Source organism: Festucalex cinctus, chromosome 21 (genome assembly GCF_051991245.1).
Source record: "Festucalex cinctus isolate MCC-2025b chromosome 21, RoL_Fcin_1.0, whole genome shotgun sequence".
Classification (NCBI taxonomy): Eukaryota; Metazoa; Chordata; class Actinopteri; order Syngnathiformes; family Syngnathidae; genus Festucalex; species Festucalex cinctus.
This window is the reverse complement of record NC_135431.1, coordinates 7503218-7518386: the sequence shown is the minus strand read 5'-3', so window position 1 is coordinate 7518386 and position 15169 is coordinate 7503218. Positions and strand designations below refer to the sequence as shown.

General features: G+C 41.2%; 1 protein-coding gene across 9 annotated transcripts in view; it reads right to left on the bottom strand.

Annotated features, from left to right (window-relative positions):
* Positions 1-15169, bottom strand: part of LOC144010073 (forkhead box protein N3-like) — a 220047-nt gene that overhangs the window by 77384 nt on the left and 127494 nt on the right. For 4 of the 9 annotated variants that reach the window (XR_013281138.1, XR_013281139.1, XR_013281140.1 and 1 more), the window contains exon 1: positions 3330-3742. The exons of the other annotated variants lie outside the window; for them this stretch is intronic. The gene's annotated coding sequence lies outside the window, so the exon portion shown is untranslated. Of the gene's footprint in view, positions 1-3329; positions 3743-15169 lie in introns of those variants that run through there. 9 annotated transcript variants of the gene reach the window in all.

Here is a 15169-nt window from a genome sequence, read left to right as displayed (position 1 = left end):
CCATAGGGAATCAAACCCTTGACAATAGCGCAGGCTGAGTCCTGATCAAGAATTCTGGAGGAAAAGTGCCTTATGTTCCTTTGGATGAACTGTGTCTGTTTTCTTTGCTTTCGCTGTGGAACACTATAGCAGCTGTCAGCATAGCAAATGCAGACTTGACTTGAGTGTGACTCACTTGAGAATTTTCAAATCAAATTTCAAAAACATGGGGGAGCCACAGACAAAACAGCGGAATTTTATTTGTAGCCACAAGATCACATTCATCATACACACAAACACCCACTCTGTGTTTTTACTCTACGTTTTCAGTGGTGATTCCAGGGAAGCTGAAATTCACTAAAACTTGTGATCAAACGTGAGCCGAGGAAAAAAAAAAAAAAAAGAACATGGAGGCGGACTGTCTTTGCCATCTGCTTGGAATAGTTGTCGATGAAGAAAAAAAAAAAAAGTGGGGAAAGTATTCTTCAAGCACGACGGAAACTCCTTCACCCGAGAATGCACATTTGGAGAAATGTCCTGCTTGAGCGTCATCAAATGTATCAAATATTTATTGTTATTGTTTCAGTTTTGGAAATCCTCAAATGAGCAGGTTCCTCCACAATCAAATCTTTCTTGCAAGAAGGGCTTATTTTTTAGAGATGTTTTGTTCAAGTTTGACACCAATTACTACTGAATGCGAGGTTAATCGCCAAAAGAACAGCTGTTAGAAAATGGCACTGGTTTGTTTACATTGAACCATCAACATGAGTGACATCATGCACACTGTGATCGCAATATTACACTTTCAATATCCTGCTGCCCTCATAATGGTTACTGGAGGACAGGAAAACAAAAAGTAAAAATGTGATTAAATAGTGTTTTTAAATGGTAAATAATATTTGAGGATTTTTTTGTTTAATTTGCAAGTAGGCAATCCATGTGTAGTGCATACGGGGGTGCACTAAATGGTTTCCGTCATACCGGGCTGCTGAAAAGCAACGATTAAAATATGGCTCACAGCAAAAATGAGCTTGACCTCCATTCACTTGAGAAACGATCGTGTACTAATATTTTGTCTATAATTAATGTGGTAACTTAATTATTTTTCATGTACAATTAACACCTTTAAAAAGTAAGTTTTCTACTTGCTGTCGACTGATGATGACATCACCTGTGCTGAGGAAGTAGGTAACGACCAATCATGGCTCAGTTTACTGACCAAACCCAGAAAACAGGTGAGCCATGATTGGTCGTTATCTACTTCCTCAGCACAGGTGATGTCATCATCAGTTGACAGCAAGTAGAAAAAATACTTTTTAAAGATATTAATTGTACATGAAAAGTAATGGTTATCAAATTCATTCTGGAGAAAATAACTTTTCACTGCTGAAAATTGTTCAATGAGTCAAGTATCCCTTTAAGTATTGGTGGCTGGTATTGGCAGCCTTCACGAATACCCGATTCCTGACAATAAGGCTGATATCAACTCCGATAGCAATAACTGGTTGGTATGTACAGGTTTTTTTTTTTTGTTTTTTTTTTGTTTTTAAAGATTTCTTGTGTTCAGAGAAAATGTGTTTTGGAGGGGAGTAAAATTGTTATGCATTTATTTTTAGCCTCTTTGTGTACTGTACATCAAGAGTATGTAACCATTAAGAAAAGAACTATATACATTTGATTTATCATAGTTTTATTATTATAATTACGTGCGTGTAAACATGCTGAATACGCTTAAATAATGTATTGGAATGAAATTCATATATATTTTGTATTATTTCACTGCATTTCAGACAAGGGTTCAACGGTTCACAGATCAACAGCAGACCAGACCACAGTAGTGGGGCGTAAACAGTGCAGTTCCAGTCACAAATGATACAATCACCAACATCAAAACAGCCTTTTTTGAGTATTTACTCTGAATAAATCATGCCCTGGCATCCAAGAAGCCGCCTGATGCTTTTTCCAAACACAGACTATTCAATTCATTCACACATGAATTATAGATCCATAATAGGCTGCTTTAGCTGTGTTAGGGGATTCCGACAAACAACACTTGTAGTGAGAGCACTAACCCTCCGAGCCATCCATACCAATTATCTGTGTCTAGGGTGGAGTCTGAATTCAATATTCAATTTACACAACTTAATCTCACATCAAGAGATTCCGGCTGAAAAAGTGCTGCCGTCTAAAGAATCATAAAAACACACTCTGAGATGCAGAGAAAAGAGGCGATGCGGGCTCGGCGCGAGCTGAACGCCGCGCCACAGGGGTGTCCATTGAGAGACACCAAGAGGTGGAGGGGTTGAGAGCTCCATTGAGCGCAGCCATGGGGGGGGTCAATATGTGAATGAACGCTTGCCATGGAGGTGAATTATGAATGAGCGGCACTCTGAGCACTCCTGGAGGGAGCGCGTCAGGCCCCGTCTCCTTCACTCCATCTCCTCCTCCTGTCCTAAAATCTCAAACCCTCCCTTCTTGTTTTCGTCTCTCGCCAGGGGGATTACTCCTCACATCTGCCTTGTTCTTTGGTCATCTGATCGCTTTTTTCTCTCTTTCTTTTCTCCACACCGGGAGACGGCATGTCTGAAGAAACGAGAACATTCTTTCCTTACGCACATCTCACATGGACACACAGAAGCAAATGATAATACAAAAGCAAACAGCCCTGCACGTGCAGAGGCAGGGGGGGGGGGGCATGCATACATGCACACACTCACATTTCTCCCAGCTGTTCTGCTGGCCACAGAGCTTGAGAAAATGTGCGTGTGCGTGTATTCGCGTGTGTGTAATCCAATGTTGCTGCTGCTGCTCAGCCTGTGCCACGCTTGCTCCTCTGTTGCTGTGCGTTTGATCGGATCTGCCTCCCTCAACCTGTTTGCTGTCTGATACACACACACGTAAAAAGAGAGATGGATGCGCCTTCAAGTTCGGAAGCTGCGTTCACTGTCACCCAAGTTTCCGGAGAAAAGAGCATTCTTTCAAGGGTCGTTTAAGCGACATTATAACAGAAACTCAAAACACATGAGTGAGCGTAAGTGTTAGCGGAGTGGTTAAATTAGCTACTTGAGCTTACTTGAGTTCCCAGAAGAGAAGTATGTGTTTAGTTGTGGTAGTACTAGTAAGTATCCGCTCCTTTGGACCCCTTCACTCCAGTTTACAGTGGTCAGCTCTCTTTACACTTTAGCCCCCTCTTTTTTAGTGTGTATAGAAAAACAACCCAAAGACTATACTTCGCACACACTTTAAAGTGACCCCCCCCCCACTCACACACCTCCACAGTTTCCTTTACAGCAGCGCGTGTCAACGCCACACGTTCCCTCACACACAAACCAAAAGAGCCATAAAGTCACCTTAGAATCCTGCTGCGTTCCAGGCGAGCCGCTTTCCACTCTCTTCCTATCCTCCGTCAGACTTTTTCTCGCCACCCTCCGTCCTTCCGTCCTTCCTCCCGTATATCCGTCCGTGCTTCCTCGCTCGTTCCGTCCCCCCCCCCTCTTCGCCTCGGCGCTCGGTCACTTCCCAGCGTTCTTCCCGAGTCCCTCCATGTCCGCCCCGCCAGTCGTCTCTACCGCCGAACGAGCGCGTACGCACCTACACGCGCACGCGCACACACACGCGCACGCAACACGCACGCGCACACGAGCCGCTACGTTCCGATGCTCTCTCTCTCTTTCCCCCCCTCTCTCTCTCTCTCGCTCTCTCTCTCCTGCGCTCTTCCACACTGCCGAGCTCAGTGAGTGTTTGCGCGCGCGTGTATGTGCGCGCGTGGCTGTGTGCGTGTTGGTTTCTCTGCTCTGCCTTGCCCCGCCAACAGCAGCGGACTTCCCACGAAAGTCGGCCCCGGGTCCTAAAGCCAGTGGCGTTTGTGAAAGAATGCGATTGTGAACTCTGAAGCAGGGACGTTTCGAGCTCAAATTTGGGGGGTGCTGAAGTACCCCTAAATTTAATCCCAACACCCCTAAAATTTAAAAGATTATTACTGTATTTTTTTCTGTATGTCCTTTTTTAAACAAGCTATAGAAGTGTGTTAAAAACAGTACTTTGTTGAAACAAAATTACAATGCGTCCCCAAACTCAAGCTTTAGATGCTTGTAAATAATAATAATAATAATAAACAAATGGGGAATACGAAGCAATACATATATTTATGAAAAACAGAAACAGCTAGGTATATTTTTCAGTTATCATTAGGTAATTTGTATATACAAAATGTTAAAATGTGTGTCCAGAAATGTTTTTTTTTTTCTCAGGGTAAGCACTATGCAAGGTAGTAAATGAGCGAAACCTTTTTGTGTGCAGGGAAGTTTTGTCAGTTTTCCAAGTTAACAAAATTTATAAATTTATGACAGTGGAAATCCATTTTTACTTTAGACATACTATACTTTTTTTGTAGCTGTGCCTCCAGCATTCTTTTTGCTTTTGTAAAATATATTTATAAATTATTTTTCTGTCCCACCCTGCTTCCCCCAACCCCGAATATTGAGACTGTGACATTTAATTTTTTAGAAACACATTAGGCATTAGCTTATTTAATATTTGATAGTAGAGTGAGTCATCTTCCCAACTGAGTCAATCTTTGGTGCAGCAAACCTCTTCCTCATTTCTCCTCCCCGCCCTTCTCCTCTCCCTCCCTTCTCCCACAGAGCGTCATCAAGTTGCCATAGTAACGGCCTGCCTATGGGAGACAGAACAGATCATTATGGAGCATGGGACCCAGAAATTGAAGGACATGATTTTTTTTTTTTTTCTCTTTGAGAACACAGGAAGTGGGAAAGCTTGACCACTTTCTGTGTTAAACAGCCAGAGCAGCTCAAGTGAAGGGAAACAGAATTTAGAGAGTAAATAAGAGTCCTTGTGCTCCATTTAAGCCCTTGAAAAATATTATGCATATCCGCTATCCAAGCATGCTGCTAAAAATACACCTGATTTGATTACCGGATCTAAAACAATTGCCTCGGAAACTGTTCTCCCAAACTTAAATTCAATTCATTTGTCGAACTGCAGTGAAGCACTCAAATGTGTTGTGACTGTATTAACGGATGGGAAAGTCCAAAGAGGGGGGAAAAAAAATGCACTGCAGAAAATTAGAGAAAAGAGAAGGAAGCACAAAACACAACATGGGAAGCTGTAATGCTGGGTGAGGATCAAAGAGAATTTGTGCAGGGGGAGAAAAACATTGCTTGAGTTGTCAAACACACTTTCACCTTCCCTTAATATTAGTGGGAGGTCGAGTGCTTTTCATGTGTGTAATGTGAGGTTATATTCTATGTGCAATGGATAAAAATTTCATATTTAAAAAATTTTCTTCGATAGTTGTTTTGGGTTCAAACGGTCTGTCCATGTTGTGGTACGGTTTTTGTACGTTTGACATTTGGGACCCTACGTTTTTGCATGCTTTAGTTAGGAAATGGCACCAAAAAATAAATAAATAAAATAAAATAAAAATAATTACATTGCCTTTGGAAAACAATGACTATTCTAAGGTCACCCGTAATTATATTATTCTACCTTATTGATCCTAGAGAGGCTTGATCATGAATATATCCATTCAGAGACTGGGGACAAGATTCATAACAGCAGTAGCTCCAGGCAAGGTCTAACAAATGAGAATCTGTTCTGTGTGCCTGTGGTACAGTACGTCATTTATCACTTTTTTATTTTTTATTTTTTTTTTTTAGCCCAGCCCAATATTGTGAAGTTGAACCATGGCGGAGCTCAAAAGTCCCTTTTCTGTCAAGCAGTAAAGTTTGCGTCATACAAAGTGATTAACTTTTACCTTGTCAAGTGTAAATTATCACTTGTAATGGCACATTTTTTTTGAAGGGTACCAGCTACAGAACAGTTGCCTAAAATACAAGCTAAACACACAGAGTGAACTGTCACTTCCATTCACCAATACTAAAAATGAAAAAGAAACCATGATTAATAACACAAACTTCAATTTAGTGATCCAAACTCCTTGTGGTGACTTAATCTGAAGGGTACTGTACTTCTTAGAAATTTGGCTAAAAGTAGTGACACTGAATTTTTTGTATGCACATGCACTTAAGAAAACTCAACTTTGTACTCCTGTTTTTTTTGTTTTGTTTTTCTCACCAGACTTAAGTTAATGTAAAGACCTTCATCTAACTACTTTGGATGTAGCCTGATTATTTAATAAGAATCATTTTTCAACATTTTAAAGCATACCGTGTGGATGAATGGAAAATTTGTTTGAAACTGTGACATTATGACATGTATCTATCGGTCTAATAATCTTAACACCGAAACTGCATTTGTTTCAAATTAACTTTTTTTTTGGGGGGGGGGGGGGGGGGGGGTAGGCATTGCACGATCTCTCAGCCAATCATGACCAAGTTTGAAAAAAATTATAACTGATCACTAAGTCGATCAGAAGATGAGGAATATATCTATAAAAAAAAAAATTATTATTATTATTTTTTTAAATTTATTTACTCAATGTATTTACTCTATAATTGATGCGAATTAAAATGCATGGGCTGCGATTGGCTGGCGACCAGTTCAGGGTGTACCCCGCCGACTGCCCGAAGCCAGCTGGGATAGGCTCCAGCACCCCCGTGACCCTTGTCAATGACATTATTGATCGATCGGGAAAATTAAGACATTACAGCCAATTACCAATTTTGCATAAAATGCAAAATATCATCCGATCCCAGTCCAGTTGATCAAATCAGTATGAAATTTACTGGTAATAGTAAGTTTCTATTTTGTTAATCCATGACAATTGAAAAACCGCACTTGTAAGCAAATATCAATCGCACCTCTGTTACTCTAAAATACTAAAATAAAATATGAAATATGAATTTACAGGGAAGAGTAATGGGATTTTTATTTGGTTTTAGGTGAACTAATGAGTACAAATTTACACACACACGCACACACAAAAATAAATTTTTATATTTGAAGCCTGAAAATGAGCAAATTGCAGTCTGTCCGAGCAGATTTAGAGCACAACACAGTTTACACCCTCAACTTTTCACCAGTCAAGCACAGCTCCCATATTGAGACAAAAAACAAAACAAAACAAAAAACATTTACACACACTCATTCATAGCGTCAGTGAGTAGGAACTGAACCCACGCTGCCCGCACAGAGGTCAGGCAAGTGAACCATTACGCCGGTGACTTTCTTAATTGGGAGACAAAATGTTTTTGTAACCCTCTGAGCTGTAACCATCATGTTCGTCAATGAAGATTAATGAGAGCGTCTCAGAAGAAGCCAAGCGATGCCAAGCCACGACCTTAACGCCACTGAGTTTCACAGATGGAAGAGAATTTCCATAACTTTGTTAAAAAGTTAGTTCCTTGTCGTAGCGGTCGAGGAAACTTTCTCAGATAATCTTTCAGGCTTAATCGCAGAAATTTTTTGGGGGGGTAAGTTCCACTTCGGCAAATTCCAGCTTGGCTATCCTATTCTTCGAGTTTAATGAGTGCTTTACATCTTCTGGTGTAACATCTGTGATTTTGCCCATGACGTCCTCTTCAAACAGCAGATTGTGATACCTTCCCTTTTGGCCTCTGGATGTTTTTGCTGTAGTCATTAGCAGATATTTTTTGGGCCTTCTTTACCGGTTTACACCTTACCTGCTGCTATTTTCCTTGTTTTTTCATTTCATATTTCATTTCCATTCAAGTCATCTACTATTACATAGTACACCAGTTATTTTTATTTTCTTCAGTACATTTGTAATGATTGTATTAGCTACGGATAATCTCTGTGAAATATCTGTCACTGATTTTTCATTAGTTTGACAATTGCTTGATTTTTCACTCGCAGTACAGTACTCTGATTTACACCCGTCATTCACGGATCCGATATATTTTCTGACCTAAAAAAAAATGGTTGGGTTCAAACTAAAAGATGCCAAATTTCGCCATTTGCGCAACAACAAAGGCATTGAAAGACATGAATGTGTAAGTGTATATGTTATTCTGGATATGTATGGACTCAGTGTCCTTCACAGCTGCGCCAGGCATATCGTCTCATTGCCATGGAGATCGCCTCGATCCGCTGGCTGTAGGGGAAACACGGAGGAGGGTTGATATAACGTTTTAGAGTCCAGATGTAGTTTTTCATACAGGGGAAAAGTCCAGATAGAAGTTTTGGGAGCAGGTCTGACCTTGAGCCACTTAGCTGACATTCATTATTATGCGCCTGTGCTCAACAAAAACACATTCAGCCTCCTGTTTTTCTTGAACGTGGCTGTTCTTGTCGTCAACCTTTCTCTTCATGGCAAGTTTTGAAAAAGACATGACTGGGACTGGGTGACAGGATATCGTTTCCTTACACTTGGTATCACTTAAGAATTACAATTTATCAAATACTGTTATGAGCCAATTGTGAACAACATTTTGATGTCAAGTAGGGAACTGCAACATATCGTCCTGAGATCTGCAAATGTATCCGATTCGGTTGGTCTCTTTCTTGTGGCCACGGTGGCTCCTTTTCCAATCTCAGCACTTTAGATTATTTCATCAGTATTGGTTTAAGGATTTTGCAGATTGTTTGATACCGGTATTTCTCATAAAAAAGAAAGGGAAGAAAAACTAAATCCATTATAGTTTATGGAGCTCGGTGTAGGCTAAACACCACTCTAGAAAAAAAAAATATAAATAAATAAAAAAGTGCTGTCTGTGCTTGCGGGCCCCGACTCTTGACATTTAAGCACAACTCCAAAAATGACAAACATTAGTGTGTTTCAGCAATGCCAGCTGCACTTTACGTGCTAAAACCAAATAAACTACAGTGTTCATTCTGCAAGGATTAAGATTTAGAGATTAAGGCTAATGGTAACTGGTCAAAATGGACTCAAACGCTGAGTGTGCCACTCGCTTATGCACTTAGTGTAAAAACAACACAAGCACACACACAAAAAAACAAACATCCAGGTCACAAATAAGTTAGAGACCTGGGAGGAGAGTGTGCCTGCCGTCGCTGCCCGTCTACGCAGAATTTTCCACTCTATAATCACGATCTGTCCGTGACAGGAACCAGGCAGGCGTATGGGCTGCCAATCGGGTGGGCGCTTTATTTGATCTTGTTTGTGTGTTTCTCCACTTTTTGCTGTCACTTTGTTTTATTCATATCTTCGAGGCTTCAGGTTTGACAAGGAAAAGATTTTCACTTCAGGGAGGGAAAATAAAGAACTGTAAGAGCCTCGTTTCTCATACATGCGCTATGAATGATTCGTCCCTTTAAATTACATGAACTGTACGTCCGAAACGTTACTTACACTTTTTAAGTAGACATGAAAGCTTTAAGAATACTCTGAAAAGAAGATTGTTTTCCAAATGCAGCTGAGCACCACATGGATCGATAGTAATCCTCAGTGGGAGCCGTTTATTTTGGAATGTGTGCGCGAGCTAGTGAGTGACATTTCCACTCACACATGCATGCAACATTATACATTTTGATGCAGCTGGAGTCGCTCGCACACAACCGCAACTGACTGCACGCACTGGTGCAGACCAACTGACACACAAACTTAAACAAACGGACAAGAACACACTTGAACAACACGCTCAGGGCCTGACAAGCAAAGTCTCCTGTTGGCCCGAGCTCCCTTCTCTCCTTCGCTGAGCACAACTCACAGGGCTCCGGGCTGGAGGGGTGGGGGGGGGGGGGCCGGCCCAGTGTGATTCAACACTGTCCCCTGCCAAGGTCTCTGTTTCTGGGGATGGCAGCTCTCAGCAGCTGCATAGGCTGGAGTCCGCTGTGTGCTGACTTGAAGCTATCAGCTGTCTAGTCTGGCCAATAACAATAATTTTTGTTTCTGCAATTGGATGTTAATTTACATGAATTATTTTTTTGCCTATCTGTTCCCCATATATTTGTGTCTGTATATATTTGGGAAATAGAATATAGCACCAAAAATAATATATGTAATTTTTGATCTGATGATTATAAACCTTTACTCCTTAAATATTTATAACCACATAAGATAAGTACGAAAAACTATATGTACAGTATTTTTTCAAATATTTGCAGGTGTGTTTACAGCTAACAGTGTATTTAACAGTTACAGTACATATTTAAATGTTAATAGAAGCAACCCATTATTATATTAGAAGGTGCATATCATCGTTGCTATGTACTTTTAAAAAAATTTTTTTTTAACATTTTTATATTTTTGGGATGTCTATATTCAGTTTCATCCAAAAACATAAAAATGCTATAAAAAAAAAAAAAGAAAAAAAAGAAGAGGTATTGTGTATTTTAGAAAAATGATTTATACATCTCAGCCCATTGACTTACATTAGTTTGCAAAACAGAAGTGACACATTCAATATGGCTGACACACTTATATATCCCATCAAAGGGCCAACCCGCTCAAGGAGAGGTCAATGTACTGTATATTTGATGTGTACTGTTTAATGTACTTAACAGCATTCTTGCAGTTGACAGATAGAAGGAAGCTAGTGTGACTCGACCTACTGTTGGAATAATTGTAAATAAGTTATCATACATTTGCTGCAATGAAGAATGTTTTGCTCTGTTGCCACTCACATTCACATAGCCTGGCTATTTGAAGATGACTCAAAAGCTGAAGAACCACAACATCTAATGTAACAGAATGGTTAGAGCCAGTCTGCTGAGGCCGCCTTTTTTGTGTTAAGAAATGATTGCAAATTTGACCACTTGTACTCAGCAATCTTCCACTCACATGCACAACACATAGACAAACAAGTACACTGTGTTGCAACTATGCCTTGCATTTTTAGGGTTGGAACACCCATGTAACTAGGGGCGTGGAAAGGGTGTGGAAAACCAAATAAATAGAGAGGGTGAGGAGAGGAATCTTCGGAGAGTGAATTGTGTCAGTCAGTTCCTCTCTTCTCTCCTCGCGAGCCCTGAAATGAGTGTCTTCTCTCCTTTTTGTGTCGTGTTTAATACATGTCAAACAGGTAACCCTGACACCTACAAAAATGTTGGCCAAGTTTATTTTCCATTCTCCAAAGGCACTTCACTAATTAGCATTCATTTGAAAACTCTATGGATTTCAAATGTTCTGATATTATGGGAAGCAATTATCACACCTAAATTGCAAAGTATGGAATGGCACGCTACATAACTGACTGAGGTGGTTGATCTCTCAATGATTCAGACTAACCTTGTCAGCTATGTGGCCTTTATATTAAGCTCTAAGAAACCTGAATACTCATACGGTGCTGGATGGGGTGGATAAAATGGTGCAGTATCGGCATATCCTGCATGTATAGACACATGGGATCTGACCACTTAACTATCTTGGCTCTTTGCAGTCGTCAGCAATTCCAGATAAGCAATGCACCTCAGCAATACCCCCTTATCCTTGGCAACGGAGCCAGTGGTGTCATATAGCAGAATCATCTTTTAACAGCATCCATTTGTTCTATCTGCTTCCTGAAACAAGCTCATATGGGTTTGCAAACTGTGATAGAAAGTGGCAGTCATTTAATGCCGAGGAAGTTTCGAACGGCCCTGATAGCATCAAACGAGCGGCAAAGATGTGCGTCGTTGGGGAAAAGTGTTGTAAATCATACAAGCAATCGGATTAAGTCATTGGAATAAAAGGTCAGTGGGAAAAAAAAAAAAGACTTCTTCTACTTCACTGTCGTGCATCCTCGTTTAGTCTCATCTATCGCACTGCGCTGTCTTCCGCCTCTCTCCCCCTCTCTCGCTGTCCCTGGGTGGGATGAGTCATCCAACAGAAGAACAGAAAGGAGTGGTGTGCGTGTTGTATACATGTCTGTTTGCGCGCACGTGTTGTGTCATTCCTCCTGAGGTGCTGTGCCCTTCACACTCAGCATCTCAGTCAAACCGCAATGCAAACTAATGTGCTCCAAAGGTATGCAGATGTTGCAGCAAAATCAAACACCTCCCCAACAGATCTCTATTTATAGGCACAAAACTGTTATGAACTCTGACCAATGCTGTTTACTCCTCAATATTCTTTTAACAGACCTCTGAGAAGGTCACCAAGCAGGTGCATTTATACTAAGGCAGGTGGACTGTATTTATCATCATCTGTCAATTAAGTCAACACTGGCTCATTCAGAAACCATCAGGGAACTGCTGGAGGCAGTTGGCTGCACTGAGAGAAAAGGGGGTGAATAATATGGATGCCCTAATTTTCACTCCAGCCTTAGCTGTCACAAAGCGCTTCACAGAAACAGAAACACAACAAAACAAACATACCATAAAACATTAACAGCAATACAATACGCCAAAAGTCAGCTGGGATCAGCTGAAGCTCACCTGTGACTCTAGTGAGAATGGATGGATGGATGGATGGATGGATGAAAAGTGGATGTTGGATGGATGGATGGATGAAAAGTGGATGTTGGATGGATGGATGGATGGATGGATGGATGGATGAAAAGTGGATGTTGGATGGATGGATGGATGGATGGATGAAAAGTGGATGTTGGATGGATGGATGGATGGATGGATGGATGGATGGATGAAAAGTGGATGTTGGATGGATGGATGGATGAAAAGTGGATGTTGGATGGATGGATGGATGGATGGATGGATGAAAAGTGGATGTTGGATGGATGGATGGATGGGTGGATGGATGGATGAAAAGTGGATGTTGGATGGATGGATGGATGGATGGATGGATGGATGGGAGACAGGGAGAGAGGGATGGAAGAAGGTGGATGGATGGATGCATGCATGGATGGATAGATGCATTGCATGCATGGATGGATAGATGCATTGCATGCATGGATGGATGGATGGATGAATGGATGGATGGATGGATGAAAAGTGGATGTTGGATGGATGGATGGATGGATGGATGAAAAGTGGATGTTGGATGGATGGATGGATGAAAAGTGGATGTTGGATGGATGGATGGATGGATGGATGAAAAGTGGATGTTGGATGGATGGATGGATGGGAGACAGGGAGAGAGGGATGGAAGAAGGTGGATGGATGGATGCATGCATGGATGGATGGATGGATGGATGGATGAATGGATGCATGCATGCATGGATGCATTGCATGGACGGATGGATGGATGGATGGATGCATAAATGCATGCATGGATGCATTGCATGCATGCATGGACGGATGGATGGATGCATAAATGCATGCATGGATGCATTTCCTGCATGGATGGATGGATGGATGGCGAGAGAATTAAGTTGTTACTGAGAAGACCATGAATCAATAAATTTTGGCTGTTACTATCATCTTGTGTCGGATAGACAAATTCTTAAGTTTTCTCAATTATGAAACTAACATCCATCCATCCATCCATCCATTTTCTTGACCGCTTATTCCTCACAAGGGTCGCGGGGGCTGCTGGCGCCTATCTCAGCTGGCTCTGGGCAGTAGGCGGGGGACACCCTGGACTGGTTGCCAACCAATCGCAGGGCACACAGAGACGAACAACCATCCACACTCACACGCACACCAAGGGACAATTCGGAGCGCCCAATTAACCTGCCATGCATGTCTTTGGAACGTGGGAGGAGACCGGAGTACCCGGAGAAGACCCACGCGGGCGCGGGGAGAACATGCAAACTCCACCCAGGAAGGTCCGAGCCTGGACTCGAACCGGAGACCTCAGAACTGGGAAGCGGACGTGCTAACCACTCGACTACCGTGCCGCCCCCTGAAACTAACATGATTTAGACAATTATCTATAGAAACATGTTTCTTATATGAGCACAGAAGAACTTGAATGAGCATATCAAAGCTGGCTCTCAACAGCAAAACAGTGATTTAGCATTTATAAAGGTATTTAGTTTTGAGAAATATTTTTTATTTCCTAAGTCGCATTTTACATGACTCATAGCCAGTGAATCACATTAACTATCACATCGTACTACTACTACTAGAGTAATATTAAAAATGTTGTGTACAGACACATTTCGCATCGTGTGCAAGTATGAATATAATGTATGATGGCATACATAATAGATTTTAAAGAAATAGATTCTCATGTTGTTCATTGGCTCCAATAAACAACAAATACATTTTGACATCTCAAAATTGAACCCCTCCTAAGCAACTAATCAATAGAACGACATAATCTGCTGTAAATTAAAATAATAAAATAACAATAAGCACAATATTAGGCACAAAATACAATTTTTAAAATGTAGCGCTTGAGGGATAATCCATGCCAGAAATACTCTGAAAGTCAACAGTCCTTTGCTTAACTATATAAACAGTCAATCAATACCTGTCAGATGAGTAAAGTCCATGAAAGTGGCACTGAACCAACAAATGGTGGCGATCCAATTCGACGTGAACACGTTCATTCATTTAACACGTCGCACTTTGTCACCATAAACTGGCGTGACAGTATAATATTTGGCTTTCATCCTATGCAGCTAATCTCTGGTCTTTAGTGCCATTCATCATCCCTGAATAATTAAAAAAAAAAATCTTTTAGACATCACATCACACATGGACATAAATTCATAGAGCGCATGTTTGATCATGTATTCATGGCAGTTGGCCTTGGCATCACGCACAGCAATAATATGCATTCAGACATGTCACACAACGAACCAGTCGTCCTCCTGAGTGCATTACTGTCAATTCCGTAAATACTCTTAAAAGGTGCAGCCAAAACCCGTGGCGGGGTGCGATTGCCTCTCGGCTAAGAGACGCACAAAAAAAAAAGCTTTTCTTCCAAGAGACTGTAGGAGCGGATGACCCACTTAATCGAACAATTTGGAGCGCCAGTATACGTGCGTGCGTGTTCGTGCGCGTGCATAAAGGCCTCCCAGTGCCTGGAGACAGACAATAAACAAAACCAACAAGCTTATGGTATTGCAGAGATGTGCCATGATGCCTGTCGTGCAAGATTTAGAAGTGTGTGTTTTGCATGTTCTCCCACTTTATGAGCCATTATTTTTATTTTATTCTCCATCAACTTGACAGGGAAAAGCAAGTATAAGAGGGGGGAAAAAAAAGCACAATGGTATTTTTGTGATTCTTGTTGCGGTTTTATAGTGTTAGCGTTTCATTCATCTGCAATAAAACCATTTCGCTGGCAAAGTGGTTTCAGGTTCGATACAGTGAGTTTGTGGTGTGCGCTATTTCGACCAATGGAAATGCACTAGGGCTTTATTCGGGACAGTCCCGCTTTGAGCCTTGTGTCTCGAGTCGTGGTCCATTTCGCCAGCAACATTTTGTCATTTTACTTTTTTCTTCTCACGTGTTGTTT